Source organism: Macrobrachium rosenbergii, chromosome 55, assembly GCF_040412425.1.
Source record: "Macrobrachium rosenbergii isolate ZJJX-2024 chromosome 55, ASM4041242v1, whole genome shotgun sequence".
In the NCBI taxonomy this organism is placed as follows: Eukaryota; Metazoa; Arthropoda; class Malacostraca; order Decapoda; family Palaemonidae; genus Macrobrachium; species Macrobrachium rosenbergii.
In genome coordinates this window covers 66,883,589-66,906,581 of record NC_089795.1, presented here as the reverse complement: position 1 = coordinate 66,906,581, position 22,993 = coordinate 66,883,589, and the positions used below count along the sequence as shown (strand labels likewise).

The window sequence follows — 22,993 nt, the reverse complement described above, 5'->3', positions numbered from 1 at the left end:
CAGCTAGAGCAATTGCCAACAGCAGAAATTCAACCATCCTGGACAACCAGTATGCCCTTTGCATGGCCACACCCTTCTGCCCCTTTATAAAAAGGTGAATCATGTGAAGACAGAATTTCAGTTTTGCTGTTACTAGGAAGAACCAATTAATCAATTAATGACAGGAGTTCAGCCATCCAAGTGTCTGACTCCAAAAAGGAATGGGCAACAGTTGTCCTTGATGCTGAACAGGAAAAGCTTCCACTGGATGTGGCTACCTAGTGGTTTGTACACTCTCTTGACATTCTACCCTCACCACTACCCTGGAAGTGACTATGAAGGAGCTTCCTGAGCCTATGACTGTTGCTGAAGACACTTAAGCAATCCCATAGGGAGCACACTGTGATTTTATAGAATAGCACCTAGGGGGCAGTAGATAAGGATTGGAGGTTTCAAACATGTTGCCCCCTTAGCCAATGTCACGTTCCTCTTACATTCCTTCCCCCTTCTGCCATGACTTTAACAAGTATGCTGTAGCAGAACTCAGAGTGAACCCTTCACCAGAACCGTAATTTACCTGCCCTGCTGGGTAAATTAAAACTTGTGAAACGACATTCTCAGAGTTCTACCCTATCCTGAAAACCAAGAAGCACAGGTGTGACTAAGTGTCATACAAGCCCCCAGTTGTCCCTAGAAAATTTTATCACCAACAGAAGAGAGGCAACAGCTGGCTGCAACACCACCACCTTTTCTCAGCAGATAAAGGCCACCCATTGAGGGAAAGGAATAGCAATTTTTGGAATTCCCATAAGGGCAAAGGAAGATGGGAAGCTGAATAACACTTTGCAGGTTAGGGGTTATCTTTTGCAACATCAAAAATAGATGTCTTCCCTTGGGAACAATGTATCAACTTCAACAGGCTTGGGTGGCAGTGCTCATATCCCCCCCCACCCTTCAAAAGGGTTTTTTTTTTTTTTCCGACAACCTGGGCATGTTACAGTTCAAGTCTGTGGTGGATCCAATTCTTACTCTGGAACTCAAGGACATATCAGTCTGATTCTTGCACTCCAAGAAAAGGCTTCATAATTGTCACCACCTGTGAAGACAGGTAATTGGAAAGATGCTCCATTCATGTATCTGGATGGGTGCTGTGCTCTTGCCAAACAGGTGTATCCGACTACCACAGCCCTGCATGTAATTATACATGTACATGTCTTCTTGACAGGTTGGGGTGAGCATTGGGAGAACCATCAGATAGCTTCAAGATGGTCATCTGTTCAGTCTCAAAACTTTCAGGAACTGACGGCCATCTCCGTCACTGAAAACTGAAGTACCTGAAGAGGACCTACATCTTATTGGTTCCAGACAACATGTCAAAGATGATGTATAGAAAGAGGCTTGACTCTAATGCAGCTCTTCTCAATGCAGTTGTGCTGTTTATCGTAGGGATGACTCAGGCAAAAAAGGTGAAGGTTTTAGACAAACTGCTTATCTTCATCAGAACTACCTCCCTAGATGCTCCAAATTGGCCCAACAGTTCATTCTTGAGAAAAAGGCAAGGAACTCAGTCCCACTGCTCTATCCCAGACAATAAGAGGGAAAGCTGTCAACACTCCCTTATGTCTTAATCATGACCTAAATGTGGAGAGTGGCTATATCTGGTCTGTGAAAATGAGAGAGAATTTTAATGCGGGTATTTGCAGGAATACCCTATTTTTGTAGCCGTCGAGTCCTAAAGCCCACCCACTTTCATTCACAAAAAGGGGAATGGATGGGAATCCTTAGTGAATGTTTCCTTTTACAGACCTGGTGAGTAATGGTGTAGCCTGGTCTACCTGTACAGTCGACCCATGGTATTCGGGGGTTTACACAACCCTCCCACAAATAGCTAAAATCTGCAAATACTTGGCACCCCTCAAAACCGCTTATAACTGCCCATTTTGATAGTTCAAACACCAAAAAACACCCTCTAAAAAAGCTTATACCAGCATATTTTAATAGTTTTATCACAAAAAGGCCACTTGGTCACAAAAACATGAAAATACAGTAATTAGTGAATATTTCTCTATAAAAAATACCACGAATAGGCGAATTTTCCAAGAATAATGTGTATATATGTTCCACAGAAAAATTGGCAAATAGGTAGGGTCCACTGTACCACTGTTACCACACGAGTTTCTGTTGAAAGAGGGTGAATTATAATCTTCCAGGTACTCTGTAAGGCTGGTTTGAAGTCTTCCTGCTGTTGGTCCATTTATACTCTATCACTAGCAACAATGCCACTAAAGTGGCCTAGACCAACTATGAGAGAACTCTAGATATTATTCAATATGTCTTATGCACCACAATGGGAACATAAGACCACCTCCTCCTTTGAGGATGAGCAGTGACTACCAAACTTACATAAAAATTGTAAACATCTATTCTACATAATTTTAATAACCACAAAGCCCTCCTAACTTCTCAATTTCTTCACACACTGGAAATGCTTGTCACTACTAAGCCTATATCCATAATAAGAAAGAAATGAAGAGATTATGACGCCCGGGTGAGATATGAACTCGCATCCAGGGTATCAGAATGAGGTATTGTTTATCCACCTGACCATGAAGAAAGGTTTAAATCTATGACTGCTTGTCTATACATATATCTGCTGAATTCAGATACATTTACTAGAGCTGGAATAGAGCCATCTTCACCATCATACCCAAATGTTCAATCATTTATTGCTTTCTAGGCTGAAATGTATATTTAGAATCTGTTGGTTAGTTAACCCTTACACACTGACCTAAATATACACCAATGAAACCCCAAGACTTGGCAAACTCTAAGATCCCCCCCCCCACAAATTCATCATTAATGGAAAGAGGAAGACATGCAAATGCTTTTGGAAAAAAAAAAAAAAAAAAAAATGGTATATACCATACCACAAGAAGTTGAAAGTGGATATTTCCTACCCTCTTTGATCAAACATTTATAAGAATACTAGCTAATTTTAGTTGTATTCTCTCTAATATTTTTTTGTGCTAGATAATCGTAAATTACTATTACATCTCACATATAAAAGATAAGAACTAAAACACCAAAAATCCCTGAGTAAACTTTTGGACAAATATATATGAGATGTACTGCGATGGGGAGATATAGCACCTTCCCTCCCAATATCTCATGGGTGGACATTATTCCTTGTGTCACTGAGCTGAAGTGTTAGTGTTAACACGCCTTAGGAGTTAACACATTTATTTATAGTCCACTCAGGTGATTTGAATGCTTTCCCAAAAATTAGTTCATATATCACGACACAATTATATTTTTCCTAGGATGCAAACCTACACTTTCATCGATGGGGTTTTTCATGCATAAGGCACTTTGGCTGTCCTGACTCTAAAACAAAATCCAATCACTCTGTCCTATGACCTGTCATGACCTCATATGGTCAACCTCTTTCCCACCATTGTTTGAATAAGTCTCTACAGCCAGCCTACTGCTCTTACTGGGGATAAATTGACTACCAGAAGGGGAACTGAGGAAGGTAATACCTACCCTTATTTAAGTTTGTATCTTAGGAAAAATGCAAATTATTTTTAATATTTCTAACTTGTTCCGATGAGAATACAAACCTAAGCTTTCATAAATGGCAACTGATTCTTAGGCAGGAGGAAAATCTATCCCTACTGACCTGGATGGGTGTACCCAGTGTATGAGGCACTAGTGAGAGGCACTAACTATAGGTCGTTAAGGTCAGAGGCCTAGCTGGTACCAAAATACTGGTACAACTTATCAATCCTTCACAGTCTAGACTGGTCTCTCTAGTTCCTGTGGCAGAGCTCATCTACTTCTGAACAGTAAGGGGGCATGGATCTATGCCTTGGATACCCATCTGGGCTCCAATTGCTGTGCCCAGGGTATACCTAAGTCTAGGAAACTGTGGGCAGAGTCTCTCAGGTAAAAGGACGTGGACTTGTGGGCAGTCTCTCTCAGGTAAAAGGACGTGAACATGGTTTGGCATGTCCACATGCCTGTCTTCAACACCTGTAGTAAGGAGTGGTTCCTCCTGTATGCCACTAAGGGGGCAATGGCCTGAATGTACTGGGCCTTTTCCTTTCCAGGAGACTGCTGTGGCCCTGTCAGAGTTGCAGGCCCTTGTAATGACTTTCCTCAACCAAATGGGGATGGTGTTTTAACAGACTCCTTTGTTTTGCCCGTATTGACAAAAAGCCTCTTGCACTCGGGTCTCAGAGGTGCCATCTTTTCAGATATTGCTACAGGACTTTCACCAAACAAAACATCACTTTGCCTCCCCAAGCAAAGTCCCGCAGGGATGGGATGGAGAAACTTCCTGGTACAAGCTACAGGGCCATGGATGCCAAACCTTCATTGTGGGTGACGGTACACAAGAGACCAATAATTTCCCTGTTCCACTTGGCAGAAATGAGTGCCAGGAGAATACAGACTCAAGGGTGAGGGTCCTGTCTGAGGCCTAGAAGAGGGGGGGGAGGGGGCCTCATAGGGGGCTCCCTGTATGGTAGCAAAAACCTTAGTGACTTCCCATTCTGGGGCCCTACCTCTCTCAGAGGGTAATTCTTTTGGAAAGATAGCTGGCAACTCCTGACTTAGAGAGGTTGATGCACCTTGGCTGGAAGACCTGGGTGAGGGCTGCTCAGTAGCCCTTGATGGCAGTTACAAACAAGGTCCTTTCATGCTTTAGGAAGACCAAGAAGTCTGAAGTATCCTTCACAGCCATCTCGAGGGGATCAAGATCCCTCAACAACAACGACAGTACTCTGTCCATCTCCCCTCGTAGAACCTGATGGAGGTGGTTTATTGTTTATTGGCATGACCTACCACTGTCATGTTGTTGCTCATTATGACAACCGAGTGGCCTACTAGGTGATGTTAGAAGAATTGGAGGGCCACCCATGCACTTTGATCTCCAGGAAGTAAAAGTGCTATATTTTCTTCTTAGGGCCCTAATCCCTGAACTGCACCTTACGTTGAGGTGTGCAGTCCCTCCACTTCCTTTTTTGGGAGGCGTTGGAGATACCGGCAGCCCTGCGCAAGGTTTGCTGGGTGGCGCTTCCGAGATCAGGCTAATTGGGTCTCTCCGCACCAGATCTTCCTTTACTCTCTTGGTGATCACTGTCAGGTCTCTCTCACCCACCACTGATGAGATCGGAGATGCACTCTGCCAGAAGGCCCAGGAGGATCTGCCACTTCCACTGGCTGGGGTGTCTCAGTGAGGAAGCTATGGGAGATGGAGATATCCAGTAAGTTGGTTTTGCTCTCCTGTGATGGGAACGCCCTTACTGTCTCCATGTTTAACATTAACCCCAAGCATTTGCTGTTCTTCTTGGGGGGTTAATTAGGACTTGGGCAGGTTGTCTACCCTGCCAAGTGTCTGACACAGGATCAGGATTGTGTCCACGGCCCTCTCTGCCTCCTCTGAGAGGAAGAAAGGATTAGCCAGTCACAGAGATACTGCATAAATCGGATGCCCTTGGAGTATGCCTAGAAGGGCACCATCTGGAATATTTGGTGGAGACCTAGGTGCAGTCTCTATAGCGAAGCATATAAACTATCACTCCCTTGGTGATAAGCCGTACGCACTTCCTGTGGGCCGTGTGAAAAGGTTTTGGAAGCAAAAGTCTTACAGATTCACCAAGACCATGAAGTCTCTCTGTCTGATGAACATCATGGAGAAGTATGTATGTTGTAGCAACTCCCTGAGTAATGAAAGGTCTATTACTGCACCCTGTCCCCAGACCTTCTGTCCTGCATGGAGGTGATCTTGAAGCCACCTCTGGGTGAGCGCCTTGGTGCCGTCCCACTAGTACATGCATTGCTGTACCTTATCCTTGTTCGAATCTCTGAGGTGGTTCTCAAGAAGGACCCTGGGGAGATGTCTAGTTCCATTTGTAATCACTGCCTCAAAGCATGGTGATCAGGGAGGCAGTGAGCACCAGGGCACAAGGGTCTTTTCCACTCATCATAAAATGCTCTGCTGTGTTCCTGTTTGGATCTGCTCCTTGAGAGGGATGTGACTGCATTAAGCTAACTTTTAAATGAAACTACAGTAGCTTTATTTCCATTTAAAAGTTAGCTTAATAATTTGAGGGCAATATTAGGGCCCTATTTACTGTTTAAACTTTAGTAATAAGCATTTATTAGCATTTTTAGAGAGCGCGCCACTAACACAAAATTTCGGCTTGTGCGAGGGGTTCTGGAACCTAACCTCAAGTAAGTTTGGGGTATGACTATATATACATATATATATATATATATATATATATCTTATATTTCATTCCTTACTAAGTATGTCATCCTAAAATAATTACTAGTATATTTTTGGTTTTGCAAATAAACTATTGTGGTTATTATTTTCCATGTTAAAAGTTCTAACTAGAGTATACAATAGTGTATCTGGTGTACACTTTTAATTTAACACAAATAATTTTTTGAAAATAAGTGCCACTCTATTAATCTGGCAATCATGTACTCAGAAGTTTTGAGATTTTGGGTTATATGGAGTGTAATTACATGAAGACAAGTACTGTAATGATATTTTAGAACAGACATTCACACCATTGCAAATCTGTTAATCAAACATATAAAAACATTCCTTACATAAATTTACATAAAAAAACAGTTCCTTACACTGGGACAAGTAATAAATAGCACACGTTCCCAACATCTACAAATCTGCATTTCAAATATTTTTAATAAGGGATGAAATATAAAGTGATAAAATATTATCTTGTGCACAGTTAGATAACCATATTTAGAGTCAACTAAACTTGTAATGAATACTGTGCAGTAAATCAAGCTATTCAGAAAAGGAAAGTACCATCATACAGACATCTCAATCCCTATCAAACATTATTTGAGACTTTTAGACGTGCATTTCATTACTGAAAATATTGATTCGGTAGCAAATGCAATATTTACATTTTATTGTGCTAATTGGTAAAGGTAGTAGTGAACATAATGTTTACGTTTAATCGGTAAATTTGAATGAAAATTCGCTACTGTAACAAAATATGATAAACTTGAATCAGATCTCAATGACAAAACAATAAAATACTGATCCTGAAAGCTGTAGGTTTGAAGGCTACCCGAAATCAGTGATAATAAATCACCATAATCCGGTCTCTGACTAGCAAATTTAAGAACAAGGCTGCCATCGACATTAGGTATTTACGTGATCACCAGCAGAAACAGAATGAGCCTGTCTGCTAAGTAGGTCCTGGTGTTCCCGTAGTGGGTGGGACCAGTCACCTGCACTAAACTTTGAAGCGTTATCTGCGAATTTTTTAATTTAATCTGTTGTGCAAGAGGAAACTATAGCTATGTATTTATTTGATAAGTTATTAATATAAAAACATTGTTTGTTTAACCTACTGTATTGAATGTTGCGTACAAGAAAAAAAAGGGGCTTACATTTTTTTAAAATGTATTTAGCTTATTTTGTTACAAAATTTGGGAAAATAAGGTAGATAATTGCTTTTTTCATCCAGTTTTCAGTTCAAACTGTGACGGTTGATGTTTGTAAGCATATTATACGTTTATGGTTCTGCAGTATTGACAAGGTAGGGGGAGGAAGTGTTCGGAGTTGCCTTTGAACACCAGATTTTTTTTTTACTTGCCCTTATCTAGATTTTGCACGCATCCACACACACACAGTGGACCCCCACTATATTGCAGTTCAGTATTTACGAATTTTTCTGTGGAATGTATTTTTCAATAAATCGCAAAAAATTTTGGTAATTCACAGATTTTTTCATAAAGCAATATTCACTGATTACTGTACTTTCAGGTTACTTTCATGACTAAATACATTTTTGTTTAAAAAATTATTTACTAATTTTCAAATACTAACATTAATGTAAACCCAACAAAATACACAAAATTTTTTGAAGCAGAGAGAGAGAGAGCAGAAATCCTTTTAACCTTTTAGAGAGAGAGAGAGAGAGAGAGAGAGAGAGAGAGAGAGAGAGAGAGAGAGAAGAGAGAAGAGAGCAGAAATCCTTTTAACACGAGAGAGAGAGAGAGAGAGAGAGAGAGAGAGAGAGAGAGAGAGAGAGAGAGAGAGAGAGAGAGAGAGAGATCCTTTAAACGCGGGCAACGGGGAGAGAGAGAGAGAGAGAGAGAGAGAGAGAGAGAGAGAGAGAGAGAGAGAGAGAGAGAGAGAGAGAGAGAGAGAGAGAGAGAGAACGCAGAAATCCTTTTGACACGATGTGGGCAACGATTAACATATTTGCCCTCACCCCCCCTCTTCAAAGTTTCACAAAAGATTGGGAAATGATGTTTGTTTGTTTAAAATATCACAATTTACTATAGGAATGTATAAATTTTGTAATTACAGTTATGCTGTTGTTGTTATTATCATTATTATAATTAGGTAAATAATTTATTTTATCATACAAAACAGACACATACATGTAACCTTAAAATTTCTCTCATCTCTTACTGAGATGTGAGAATTTTTAAGGTTAATTGTTACATGTACTGTATGTTTCCTTGTTTTGTTGATAAATAATTTACCTAATAAATATTAATTGTCAAATATTAATAAGATTAAATAATAATAATAATAATAATAATAATAATAATAATAAAATTATTAAGGTAAAATAATATTTGGCAATTTTGTCACTGAAACTCATTATACAATGACCTTTTCAACATTGATAGATATTCTGAAGTTACTGAAAGGGTAAAATAGGTTAGCCCAACTTCTTTTCAACATTGATATTCTGAAGTTACCGAAAGGGTAAAACACGTTAGCCTTTCTTCTTGTTTTACGAAACATACTGTAGATGTGATCGTAGTTCCCAATTGTTCTCAACTTAAAAGCTTTGGTGTCTACTAAAGGCCAGTATTTTCTTTGTAATATTTCATAATAAATCTAAATGGTTTTGTGACATTGACAGTTTCCCAGTTATCCTTAATATCCGGGTTCTTTTCATGTTATAGGAATACATTCATGCAGATCTACTTCCCATGGGTACTACTCTGTAGGTGGTGATTCTGAGGCATTATGTAGTTTTTATTACACACTTGTTCCTTTTTTTAATCACTCCTGGACTATTATTAGACAGGGTCTTCACATTACCTGTGCATAGAATTGCTGTCTGCTTTCTGCCCATGGAAATGGCTCATAACTACCTGCCATGAGCCAGCCCCTGAAGGTAAAAGGAGAATATGATTGGCTGGACATGTGTGAAATACGCTACATGCTTTTAGTAGCAAGTTCAAATGATGAAAGAGCTCATTTTCAAGCTGTCTCTGAGTTATATGTTTCAGTAGGAGAACAGGAGGAGGAGACTACTGTACATTGTTCCGGTACAACTATGGCAGTGTGTTTCCATCCCTCCCTGAACAGAATCCCCATTTTGGCCAATACTGGATTCCTAAAGCAGTAGATTCCAGGATCTCCCACTTCAACTTCTCCAATGAAGTCTCTCTCCTTGGGAGAGAGGTCACTGACACCTGACATGAAGTGGATATAGCCACCAAAATTTCCCTTCTGAATCTGGAAGATCTACAAAACAGTATTCTGCTTTACATGAGTCACATACTTCAAATGAGAATCTTGCCTTTCCCATGCAGCAATCATGTATTGAGGGGACCCTAATAGGGTCCACCCAACCCCATCTGAAGTGTCTGTACCTTCTAGGGGGTAGCGATTTATCCTGGACTCCTATACTGCCAGGCAGTGGTGATACGACTGCCTTGGTTCAATCACTTCATGCAGGCTTCCCTGATAGGAAAATTCCACTTCCTGTACTTCCTATACTGCCAGGCAGTTATGATACGACTGCCTTGGTTCAATCACTTCATGCAGGCTTCCCTGATAGGAAAATTCCACTTCCTGTACTTTTTATACTGCCAGGCAGTGAAGAGGCGACTACCTTGGCTCATCATTCATGCAGGCTTCCCAGACAGGAAATTCCAGTTGCTGTCTACAGGCAGTGGTGATATGACTACCTTGGTTCAACCAGTTCATGCAGGCTTCCCTCATAGGAAAATTCTGCTTGCTGTACTTTCTATACTGCCAGGCAGTGATGATGCAACTTCCTTGGCTCATCAGTTCATGCAGGCTCCCCGGACAGGAAATTCCACTTGCTGTACTTCCTATACTGCCAGGTGGTGATGTGACTGCCTTGGCTCAATCCGTTCATGCAGACTTCCCTGATAAGAAAATTCCACTTCCTGTACTTTCTAAACTGCCAGGCAGTGATGACACGACTGCCTTGGTTCAATCAGTTCATGCAAGCTTCCCTGATAGGAAAATTCCACTTCCTGTACTTTCTATATTGCCAGGCAGTGATGATGCAACTTCCTTGGCTCATCAGTTCATGTACTGTAGGCTTCCCGGACAGGAAATTCCACTTGTATTTTCTATACTGCCAGGCAGTGGTGATGTGACTGCCTTGGTTCAATCACTTCACGCAGGCTTCCCTGATAGGAAAATTCTGCTTGCTGTACTTTCTATACTGACAGGCAGTGGTGATATGACTCTCTAGGTTCAATCAGTTCATGCAGGCTTCCCTGATAGGAAAATTCCGCTTGCTGTACTTTCTATACTGCCAGGCAGTGATGATGCGGCTACCTTGGCTCATCAGTTCATGCAGGCTTCCCGAACAAGAAATTCCACTTGCTGTGCTTTCTATACTGCCAAGCAGCGGTGATGTGACTGCCTTGGCTCAATCAGTTCATGAAGGCTTCCCTGATAAGAAAATTCTGCTTGCTTTACTTTCTATACTGCCATGCAGTAATGATACAACTGTCTTGGCTCATCAGTTCATGCAGGCTTTCCTAACAGGAAATTCAGCTTGCTGTACTTTTTAGGCATTGGGTGATACAACTTTCTTGGCTAATCAGTTCAAGCAGGTTTTCCTGATGGGAAAATTCTGCTTGCAGAACTTTCAGAATTCCAGGAGGAAATCATGAGCAGTTTCAAGGATGAACCCCACATATTGTAACTTCCTTGAGACTCCTTTTGCTACTGAGCATCAGCATGGAGATGCTATATATATATATATATATATATATATATATATATATATATATATATATATATATATATATATGTATATATATATTATATAATAGAGACCACCACCGGGAGGGTCCTGGAGGCCAAAAGATGGCTGACATCTGGGCTTTTCTAGGTCTACCAGGAGTACTAACTTTGGATGGCCTTTTATCCCATTTCCTGTCGTCTTGCGTTCCTGTGTCGTCCATGAAGACGGTTTCCAGCCCTGCTGCTTTCCTCTTTGCGGTGCCCGGAGCTTCAGTTCCTGTGTTGCCACAGGGGTCATTGGTGTACTCTGCCCAGCGCTTTCAGTTGGCGTCTGCAGTAGTAACTTATGCTCATGTCCCAAGCTCGTCCGCCATGACAGTTCCCAGTTCAGTGGCTCTCCTCACTCCTCTACACACGGTCCCTTGTCTTCTCATCTGTCAGCAGTGGTAACTTCTACTCCTCCTCCGTCTTCTGATGCTTTCATTCAAGCAGTGGTCAACAAAGTTGACGTTGTTATGCGAGAGAAGTATAAACATGGTATGAAGAAGTGCACAGGTCTCTGTCTCCTCCTTCTTCTCCTGTTGTCCTCCCCCGTTAGACATTGGAGGATAAGAGACTTCGTCGCTGCTCCTTGCCTAAGAAGACCTAGAACTATCTCTTATCACTTCTCCGTCTCCATCTGACCACGTACGAGGATCTCCCACTCCTGCTCATAGCCGTGTGTCTGATGTGGTGTGTCATATCCAAAAGGAAATCAACAGCAGTGTTGTATTCCTCCAATCCCCCAGTTCGTGTTCGTAGGAAGGATGATGAAGCCCATTAAGAAATCCCGTGTGGAGAGGTCTTCTGAAGAGCAGCTGTTACCTTCTGGGTCCTGTAGCTACACAATGGATGTCAGGGGTTCTACACGTACGTGTATTCAGCATTGGTCGTTGTCACATCGTCTATCTCCTCATTCGGATTCCCTGAGAGATAATGCCAGAGCGGGTATATATCTGGAGATACTATCTGTATACCAGTACTAAGTAATTCGGTAGTCTTCCACCAGGGTGGCGCTGCAGAGCCTTGCAGCCACCTTTAAAGGTCTGGTAACAGCACAAATTGAACAGGGGCTTAGTGCGATTGTGATTTTTTTTTTTTTTAATCTTGAATGTTTTATAAGTAAGTGTTTAGGGTTTAGTGGATGTTTAGTAAGTTTTTAGTTAATGTGTATAAGTGTTTAGTGAATGTTTAGTGTTTAGTGAGTGTTTAGGGTTTAGTGGATGTTTAGTAAGTTTTTAGTTAATGTGTATGAGTGTTTAGTGAATGTTTAGTGTTTAGTGAGTGTTTAGGGCTTACTGTATATTTTGTAAATATTAGTGATTAGTGAATGTTTATGTATAAGTGTTTAGTGAGTGTTTAGGGTTTAGTGTGTAAGTATTCAGTGAATGTTAGGATTTAGTGATGTGTTTAGGGTTTAATGAATGTTTAGTGTGTTACTTTAGTGAGTGTTTAGGGTTTAGTGCATCTTAGTGTTTAGTGACTGAAGTGTTTAATGAGTGTTTAGAGGTTTAATGAGAATTTAGGATTTAGTGGGTATTTAGTGTTTAATGAGTATTTAGCGTTTAGTGAGTGTTTAGCGAATGTTTAGTTAGTGTTTAGTTTTGGTGAATGTTTAGTGTTTAGTTAGTGCTAGTGAAAGTTTAGTGAGTGTTTAGTGTTTAATGAATATTTAGAATTGAGTGTTTAGTGTATATTGAGTACTTAGTATAGTGAGTGTGCATTAAGTGTGTGTGTTTAGTGCATGTGAGTGTATATTAAGTGAGAGTGTATGGTGAGTATTAAGTGTTTAGTGATTGTATATTAATGTTTAGTTAGTCTTTGGTGACTGTATGCAAAGAAAGTCCAGTAATTTACAGGAACCACTTATGCTAGACATTCCTTAGATCCAGGAGCTGCTGCTTAGGCCTTGACCACAATAGTTAAGAGTGCTTAAACCAACCTGTTTTTGTAAGGTAATTTTTCTCTGTGAAATTGGGTCAAGTAATAATAATAATAATGACAACAATAATAATGATAAAATAATAATAGTACCAATAGTAATATTAATAAGATAATAATAGTAAAAAGATAAATATAATAATAGTAAAAATAATAAAGTAAACAGTAGTACTATGACTTGGACCGAGACCTTTAAATATGGCCACCCGAGATCACACGCTCAGCGGGAGATCACCACCCCATGTTACTGATGCTCTATGAATAATGCATCTCACTCTAGCTCGCTCATCCGTGCCGACAGGCTTGGTCATTCCAAAAGTCCTCTCTGTTCATGCTCTCCCACAAGGGGCCCTGATCATTGCTCGAGCTCCCATGGCCATGTTCTTTCGCTGTGCCATGAAGACCCATGCATTCATGCAGATAATCCTAATCTTTCGGTTGTTCAGGCTCACTTGTCCTCTCAACATCTAGAAATCAGGATCATAGTTCGAACTCGCTCAGCCGCGGACGAAACATCATTGATGCACGGCCGTATATTGACACATCCGTCTCACGCAGGTAGAAATTCAGTCTCGCTCTTGCAAATGAGATGATCCTCAGGATAGATTACCTTTGTCATCATCAGGCATCCAAGTTCCCAAGATTGTTTTAGGAACTGAGAGGGCTTACGCCACCATTGTAAATAAGGATATTCCTCATTTGTCTAACCCGATAGACATAGTAGATCCCTGCAGCCAAGTGACAGATGTTGAGAACCAAGATTTTATTAGAACATACGTTGAGGTTATTGAACTCAGTCGTGACTACAATAATCTTTCTCATGAAGCAGTGACAACTTCTGATTTCCCTACGGATATAGAAGCTTTACTTGGTCCTAAGGAGGATTTAAAGGCTTCAATAGAGTTAATGTGCTTGAATCATGCTGGTTCTGTCTTAGGCCATGTGAATTCTCGTCTCTGGGCATGATAATTCACTTCAGTCTATTAGATCATTTAAACTTCAACCCCTTCCCCTTCCTCAACATAGTTTTATACAACCAAAGACAAATTAAACTCAGATCTGGTCCATTTAGACCCTGGATTGTCCCTAGATCAGATTAGGTGGGAAGGCCTTCTCTCACTCATCTGGGGGTGGCTACCTTGGAATCGACTGCCTCTTCTGCTTTTCAGATTCTATCTTGGTTAGACTTATGGTCGACAGCAGTGGCAAAAATATCTTCCTCTGCTTTAGGTGGTTCAGAAGACAGTGTCCCTTGTGTCAGACTTTTACAGTCATGCGGTAAACCAATTTCTTACCTGACCCAATTAAATCCTAATATTTGGGTTAATCTGCTGCTGAAAAGAAGAGATAAGCCCTCTCTAAGATAAGCCAGCACGGGTTCTATGCTGTTCTTGAGGAGCAGGGATATTTTGAACACCCCTTCACTCTTCCCTTCAGAGCAACTAGACATAGCAGTTGATAGACGTTGCACAGACAATAACAACCAGCTAGTTCACCAAGCAGTGTTAAAAGTCAGCTGTGCCTTCTCGCCCTAGTTCATCGAGATCTAGACCAAAATCATCTCCTAAGACGACCACTAATGCAGCATCTACTAGCAGAGCTAGCCAACCTGCTCAATCTACTGATAAGAAAACCCATCAGCAATGGCCCTTTCACCCAACTCTTCTAGACCAAGAAGAGGAGCCAGAGGTAGGGCCAGAGGAGGTAAGCAATAGAGTAGGCACCCCTCCCCACTTGTTGTCACCATTGGGAGGATGGTTGGTGAGCCACTGGCTTATGTGGCACTTTCGGAGCAGTCTCTCGGGTAGTAGATGTTCTACAGGTGGGATATCTACTACGCTTCAATTTCCCTCCCCTCCATCATTTGTCGTATGCCATGGACTCTCCGAAGTATCTAGCTCTCGAGGAAGAAGTGAGGAAAATGACGGAGAAAGGAGCAGTGGAAGTAGTCAAGCATCCTTCTCCAGGATTCTACAGTCAGGTTTTCATAGTCCCCAAGGCGATGGGCAACTGGAGACAGTGATAGGCCTTTCAACCCTGAACCTGTTCATCATGAAGACCCAATTCAAGATGGAGAGTCCTCATACAGTCCTGTCAGCTGTCTGAAGCAAAGGCTTTATACTTACGATAGACCTGAAGGAGGCTTACTTCCTGATTCCGATCCATTGCTCTTCCCGAGAATTTGTCCGATTCAGCCTGGGAGAGCTAGTGTTTCAATTCAGAGCCCTATGCTTCAGTCTGATAACAGCCCTTCAAGTGTTCACAAGTCTTTACCTGTGTATCCTGGGTCCATTCTCAGGGAATTTGGCACGTCTCAAATTCCATGAGATATCTCGACGATTGGTTGGTCCTGGTAAGTTCTCGAGAAAAACTAATTCAAGACATAGATCGTCTTCTCCAATTTTGTCATGGCCTAGGCATAGTCATAAATTTGGAGAAGTCAAATTTCTCCCCAGTCAAAAGATTTTTTACCTGGAAATGGTTATAGACATGGTGTTGTCGAGAATATTTCCATCAGACCAGCGACTCGAGAATGTCAGGAGAGTGGCCCAGTCCTTTCTATCAGAGAAGCAGCAGCTGGCACATCAGTAGCAAGTAATTCTAGGGCATACAAGCTCACAAAAAACTTCTTTTTCCCCGCAGCTGTTTCCACATTCGATCTTTCCAATGGAGACTGAAAGAGTTCTGGTTCCCTGCAAGGGACTCTCCTTTGTTCCAGTACCTATGTCTACATAGTTCCTTGTTCGACGGGTTGGTATAGTTCTCAGCTAGCACTCTGCTGAGCCCGCGTTTGAGTCTCTGGCCAGCCAATGAAGAATTAGAGGAATTTATTTTTGACAATACAAATTCATTTCTGGGTATAATGAGGTTCGGATTCCACAATAAGCTATAGGTCCCATTGCTAGGTAACTAATTGGTTCTTAGCCACGTAAAATAAGTCTAATCCTTCGGGCCAGCCGTAGGAGAGCTGTTAAACAGCTCAGTGGTCTGGTTAAACTAAGGTATACTTACTTTACCTCTGTCTACAGAGGTGAGAAGGGACCTACTGTGGTGGTAGCTGACAAAAACTTGACTAGGAGTGTCTCTTCATTCTCCTCCAGATATTCTCCTGTTCACGGACACCTCGTATGAAGGTTGGGGAGCTCATTTGGAGAACCTTCTGATGTCGGGAGTCTGGAGTCTTAAAGACAACCAGCTACATACACATAAATGTTCTGGAGCTGAAAGCAGCCTTCCTGGAGTGTTGGGGCACTGTAGTTCTGATGTTGGACAACACTATGGTCCAAAAACCAGACTCCCTTTTAAAAGAATGCCATAGAGAAAACCAGCCTAATTTGCCACCACTCTTCGGTGTCCCCAAGAAGCATTACTCCACACAAAGACCGATCTTTGACCCATCAAATGTGAATAAGCATCATTTGCATTAATTTTTATATGAACTGTGCCTATTTTATGGGAGCTCTGGAATGAAGGATTTTTTTACTGGTGACCTACCTAGATGATTGGCTAATCTGGGAAGCCACCAGAGGAGTACTGACGAAACCTGAGAGGGGTAGTCGACAGATTCCAGTCAAAAGGTTTCTTAATAGGAACAAGTCCCACGTTACATCCATCAGACTTTTTCTGAGGCTGGGACTTTGTTGGGATACTCTTTGCGGACAGCCGTCTCTTCCCACAGCACTCAAACCATAATAAGGATGGACCTACAAGATTCCTGGTAAAGCCCAGCTTTTCCAGATGACAACTGGAGCAAAGACTGGGCCTGTTACAGTTTGGGTCCACGGTAGATCTCATCCTGAGATTGTGACTGGGATTTAACAGTCTGGCTCTCACATGCCAGGAAAAAACTTTGTGATCGCTTCATCTAAGATTGGGAAGATACTCGGTCCATAGACCTGGATGGGGTCTCCAACATTTGTACGAGTGATAATACATAAGGATGACTCCTGGACAGGTTGAGGAGGCCACTGGGAGGAATGTCAGTTAGAGGGAAGATGGTTGCCTGTTCTTAGGGAACTTCACCTATCCAATAAACCAGTCTGTATGGAAAATGTGGTTTGATTACTTCCACACTGAAAGCTTTGTTGAAATCTGTTAAAAAGGTTCTACATTTTATTATATTTTGATGTCGAGCACCTTGCTATTTCAACAATCATGGCATACAAGGCAGCATTGGCAGAAAGGAACCCTTGCCTTATGCTTTAGAATTTATTTAATAAAGAAACTGTTGACTCCATTCTCCAGTCCTTCACACTGCAAAGGTCAGCTCCTGCAAGGTTTCCCATTACCTGGTCCCTGAATAAGGTTCTTAAGACTCCTGACATCCCCTCAAATCATGGGCCCAATACAACTACAAACTCATATGCTGCAAAAGGCAGCCTTCTTGACTGCTTTGGCATCAGGAGCTAAGATCAGAATACTGGGCTCTCTTAAAAAAGGACATTTCACTACTTATACAACTAGTTGTCATTTGCTGTTGTCTCCTGACCTATTGTTCCTGGCCAAGAATGGGGACCTTTTCAAGGGAAAATCCCGTTTTTCGATAAAGGAACTCAGTATTTCATATAAAATATTATGCCCAGTTCAAGCACTAAGGTTTACCTAAATGTTACAGCAAAAATCCCAGATTATCCTATTTTTTCTACACCTTAGCACAATCAAACCACTCTCTCTCCATGGGCTGTGAATTACCATATATTTCCATGTATAAGATGACCTTTAGATAAGACAAGGTAAAAAATAATGGCAAATTTTCATGAATTTATCTCATATAGTATAAGACAACTGCTAAATTACACAACCATCTGTGTATAGGCTAGCTTTTGCACCAACAGATAACTTATGACATACTGGTTATGTAAAGATGATGTTATTACAAATGCTGTTTTGCTTACTGTATCCTTAGAAATTCAAAATAAGCAAAACAACAAAGCCGACTCTATATCTTGTTTTTCCTTACACATCACCTAAAAGGGGAACCATTATTTTGTTTACGTTTCATCGCCAATCACAAACAACCCCTAACAACATGACAATGTACAATAATTATCATTCGTATGGCTGAATTGTTCTAGACAGTTTCCTTTGTCACATATTGGAAATATGAATATTATGTTATCCAAAATGTTATGACTACTGCAATTACACTACTATTAAAATTTCTCAAACATTACCAAAAGATAAAGGTTGCTTTGAGCACAACCATAACTCGATGTTTACATTTTCTCAGCTGGTTTCACATAGATAAAAGTTGATTTCATTGATATGAAATTACTCCTCAAATAGGTTATTTATTAAGAAGATATGCCAATAATGTAAAAGGTAAAATGGTTTTATTACCTTTATTATCAGTTTACTTCATAATGTGAATCTTTTCATAAAGGTCAATGGTTACCATCACCTCCTACAAAACTCCCCTCAGTACACCTGCTTCAATGCAACAATATTGTCTTGGTCCACTGGTTGTATGAGTGCAGCCACGAGGCAAAAATATGAACTAAATACAACCGTCTGGGTCGTGGTAGGATACATAGGCACACTGTTTATGAGGCAAAGCCCTCACCCGATGTATAGCAATGCCAAGGTCATGTCTGATAACCTCCTAACAAAAGTGGTTATGGAACCAACCACAGGCAATCTTGGCAGTGAACCAAGTCTTTGCCAAATGATACCAAATCACTGGGAGACTATCCACCATCCCATGCAGGGCACAGGGTTGCTTTGCATGTCGAATTACCAATGGTTTGCAATATGGATAAATCAGACTCAAAACAAGGCCTTCCTTTGTCATCACATCTTTCAACATTTGCTGAAATTATTCTCTCCTCAGAAGCACCCATGGCTTTGCCACGAGTTCTGTTGGAAAACCCATGTCAAATTTTAAAATGAAACAATCAACCCTTGGATGTCCTAAGGTTTGCAACTTCATGAAGACCCGTGAACTTCATAGCAGTGGCCTTTAATTCTGCACAATGCGCATGCACCCCAGCCTACTGACAAAGCCAGATGAAGGTCAACTATTCAATCTGCTCAAGGCATGCCTCAGCCACGACCTTGCAGGCCTCACTCCTGGGCATCCTCCCAAAGTCTGTTAATACTTTTCCAGCTTATCCTTGGCATTCTTGATGTCCTGCAAGGTAGACCATACTATGATGTATTCAGCCAAGATAGAGTCGTAGATCATGCTATGATGTATTCAGCCAAGATACGGAGTCACAGACCAGCCTACCTCAATTCTCCCACATACATCAAGCTGCTTCTGAGGGTCAGCACTCTCCTGTGCTCTTAGGTCGTGGTGTGGCCATGCACATACTACACAGCAAAAACACCTGTAACACTTCAGGTATGCTAAAAACAGCTACAAACACTGCAGCAAACATTGCGACAAAGGCTAACCATTACTTTCTTTAAATCTTCAGCTGAAAACCCTTTCGGAGAGTTAACAGACCATACGCCCAAGAGGTCCTAAAGGTAAAGCAAAGGTGATTAATCTTTCTTTATTCCTGAAAAGCTCACCAGAGGAGAAAAAACCACTGACTGCACTAGAAAATGCATAAAAGAAAACATGCCCAAATAGCATTTAGACAGGCTGATAAACAGACAGACAGACAGACAAACAGATAATAAACACTAAAATCTGTGAAGCAATCTGGTCTTCAATCTCTATATTTCAAGGGAGACAACTGCACCCACCTTCTGTATGAATATAAGGGAATGTTTTGCTTACAAAAGCCATAAGCTACAAACATAATGGAATTTTAGTTCAACCAGACAGTGGACCATCGGGGTGTGTGGGTGTGTGTGTGTGTGTGTGTGTGTGTGTGTGTGTGTGTTTACCCATGGCTATACCAGTTCTGTGAACAAATAAGTCCCACTCATCCCCCTTTGTTTAGCTGTATGTCATACCTATACAACACTATAATGTTTTGGGTCTTGGCTGAGTGAAGTGGGTTGAGGGAATAGTCAACACAAAGCTGTGCTCCTACAGTTAGTCTACCTGTGTTATCCCAAAATCAACCTTTGTTACCACAAACCAATGGACTTGAGACCTGTCATTTCTCAAGTTAATCTAGCAAACCAAATTCTAAATGGATATAGAAGACTCTGTAACGAGATTCAACAGAAAGGGGAATGTCTATCCACCCTTTACTTCGTGATGTATACTCTGTACTCCAATTCACCCTGTCTTGTAGAGGTGTCTTTTAGCTACCTGGAGAGGAAGACGCAACAGTGTTTTGGTTGGTCAGCCAATGCTATTGTCTTTAATTAGACTGTGGCCTTCAAAACAATATTGTATCGACTCTCAGGCTTGAGATCCGTCTACTCAGTTATTTTTATGACTGGTTGGTTATAGCTCCTCTGTAGGAGTTATGGTGTAAATGACCACCCTCTTCCAAAAATGCTACTCCTTGGTTCTAAATAAATTGGAAGTCAAGGTTTGACACTCTCCAAACTGGAAATTCATCTAAGCATGGTCACCCCACTCATGGTATTAACTGGTACAACAAATTCCATCAGTAGTTTAAGTCATTCAGTACTGAAAATCTTATGTATCTAATCCACTACCTCAAGAACAAAGCATCACCCTGCATTCTAGTCATCAAAAGAATAGGTGTGGCTAGAAACTTTAATTCTAATGACCCAAAGAATACTGTTCCAATGTAGGTGTCAAACTGTCCACAAGAGATAAGGGCCTCTCCTGTTGGAGAAGTAAGAGGATACCTTGTCATTTGAGGCATAGGTGAATGAAAAGACAAAGGGACAGCATGACAACCGTGAGCTAATTCCACTTGGATGGAGTTGGTCAAAGGTCTCACAGATGGGCGATGAATACTGCCTGTCCTTTGAACTGTTTACTCAAGCATGAAAACTCTCTTGAAGCATGCCTTTCCCAAATTCTGTTACATATTGTGAAGCCTTCAAGAAAGCTCAGAAGAGGAGAGTCTTGATAGTGGCCATCACAGCCAACAAGCAGGGGAGCAGAAAGCAGGGCAACAGTAAGCCCGGATGGGAGACAGCAATGACAGGCTAGTCACGAAAGGTAGAACTAGCATGTTGTGGCCTGAGGCAGGTAAGCAAGGGGCTCAATCCTCATATAAACTTGTTGATGAGTGAGCCCAACCAAAGGCAGCAGTTGCAGTAAGGCAAGCCTCTGCAGAAAGGAAGTCATGGCTCAGGTCTTGGGAAGGTACATTTCTTTTACCTGGAACTGGTACCAGGATAAATCCTACTAAACATACAACGAGGTGGACAAATTGCCAGAGAGGAAGCAACTACGTCTGACAAAATCAATTCCTTAACGAGACAACTGGCCAAGGTTTGGCAGAAGACCTGAGGCTAATGGGGCAGAAACTTTGAGAGCATCATCTATAAAATCTCTTCTGTAGTAACATAATAAATCAAAATAAAAAGTAAAAGACTGCTCATGTATCCAGCCACAGCACTCCACGTACATCTCCGGAGGATTATGTCTGACCATGGCCAGAGGCAGAGAAGAGAGGGGTCTTGATCCATGGTAGACATGAACATGCTGTAAGCATGCCCAGACTACCCTGGCAATAAACTGGAACCATGCTAAAACTTATGGAGCTCTGCAATGACTGTTGCCTAACCTAAAGATGGCAGAGCGCTCTGACTGACAAAAAAGTAAATACACACACACAACTGATGCCCATCCTAAAGATGGCATGGAGCACTAGTCGACACACACACACAAAATGAGTTTCTTAAATGAGGCCACAATAAAAAAGGGACTGAAGACAAGCTGCTCAATAATCTCACAAGCTGGGAGGACAATTTGTTTGCAACTTAGAACAACCTCTAGGGATGAGAAAGTGGTGGGCCGACGGGACAAGAGTCCTATTATCATTTGCAGCCATGAATGCTGTCCTAGTGTCAAAGAAGTTTTGCAGTAAATTTTGCCAGGATGCAAAGATTGGCAAACTAGACTGCAGCAATATCCCAAAGCTAAGTTAGATAACCTGCCATATGAAACCACAGTGACTGAGGGCAAGCGTGTTACCTTGCAACTGAAACAATAATGACAATTCCCGGAAAGGGCAAAATCATGAAAATGGATGCATGCTAATAAAAGGTCCTAATAACAACACTGCAAGGAAGGTGTAGCAAGACAATAATTGAAAAATCTCATAAACAAAAGAAAACAATAACTCTAATCACAAATTCAAAGTTATAATAAAAAAAAAAAGACGTGCAAGATTTATAATATGGGAGCACTGCTCTTGGCAAAAGCCATCCTGGGAAACCAAAACAGATAACAATAGCATATTCAATGAAAGAGTATATAGTAACAGTAAGCAAGATGCTGCATGCAGTGAGATACTTTTGGATCTTGACTAATAGAAGCCAGTGAACCATTTCCACATCCAAGGAAAGAAAGCAATATGCGATTAATAGGGTTGTGATACTATCCATGGTCTTATGTTCTACTTTTAAAATTCCATTTTAAACCTTTTGTAATTTTCTAAAATCAATGTTAATTCACAGAAAATGTAACTGAAATTACTGAAGTAACTGGCGGATTGTGTTAATGGTAAACAAGATCATTTTTTGTAATTCATGGAAATTTTAGCATTTGATCTATGTAAATTCAAACCCTCATCTCAAGTCCATATTACCACATAGAAAATATTCAGTAAACCAACATAACCAGGTTTGGATTTTTGTGTGTGTGTGTGTGGGGGGGGGGGGGGTTTACCGCTCATAAAATAAGAGAATTCATGGTATAGTGGATTTGTATTTTATTCAAAATGCCTTTCCGTACTGAAAACAAACAACATAGCTCCTTCTAAAGTAAAGAAACTAGTCACATAAATGATGACTCACAGAACATATTCAAATGCTTAATTTTATTAAGCCATTATGCTAAACAACTGTCATTCATCATGCTACGTCATGCCTAATTTATGTAAGGTTGCTGGGGGGAGGGGAAAAAAAAAGGGCAAAATATCTATTTTACTGTTTTTACATTATCCAGTGTAGTTAGAT

General features: G+C 41.1%; 1 protein-coding gene across 30 annotated transcripts in view; it reads right to left on the bottom strand.

The window, feature by feature from the left end:
* LOC136835369 (broad-complex core protein isoforms 1/2/3/4/5-like) overlaps positions 1-22,993 on the bottom strand; it is a 946,407-nt gene that overhangs the window by 320,404 nt on the left and 603,010 nt on the right. The gene's annotated exons all lie outside the window — the stretch shown is intronic.